The sequence below is a fragment of the Cephus cinctus genome, unplaced genomic scaffold (assembly GCF_000341935.2).
Source record: "Cephus cinctus unplaced genomic scaffold, Ccin1 Ccin1_scaffold0168, whole genome shotgun sequence".
NCBI classification, from domain to species: domain Eukaryota; kingdom Metazoa; phylum Arthropoda; class Insecta; order Hymenoptera; family Cephidae; genus Cephus; species Cephus cinctus.
This window is the reverse complement of record NW_014332892.1, coordinates 2,979,735-2,979,958: the sequence shown is the minus strand read 5'-3', so window position 1 is coordinate 2,979,958 and position 224 is coordinate 2,979,735. Positions and strand designations below refer to the sequence as shown.

The 224-nt window shown below is 47.8% G+C and overlaps 1 protein-coding gene across 13 annotated transcripts in view; it reads right to left on the bottom strand.

Moving 5' to 3' along the window:
* Window positions 1–224, bottom strand: part of LOC107264305 — a 52,308-nt gene that overhangs the window by 25,591 nt on the left and 26,493 nt on the right. The gene's annotated exons all lie outside the window — the stretch shown is intronic.

The window sequence follows — 224 nt, the reverse complement described above, 5'->3', positions numbered from 1 at the left end:
GGGGGGGGGGGGGGGGTTTGGTCTTTGCAGAGAGAAATGTATAGGGTTGTTTCTATACTCTAGGGCTGTTTTTTGAAACGGCAAGGGTTATTTGATATTAATTTTGTAGCTGATGAGGTAACCACTCCCTTCTTCGTGTAATAAGCCCGATTGCCAAGAGACATCAGAGACTGACTCTTTGAGACTTACTCTGTGTACCTGACTGGGCTACTTAGGGGGGGGGG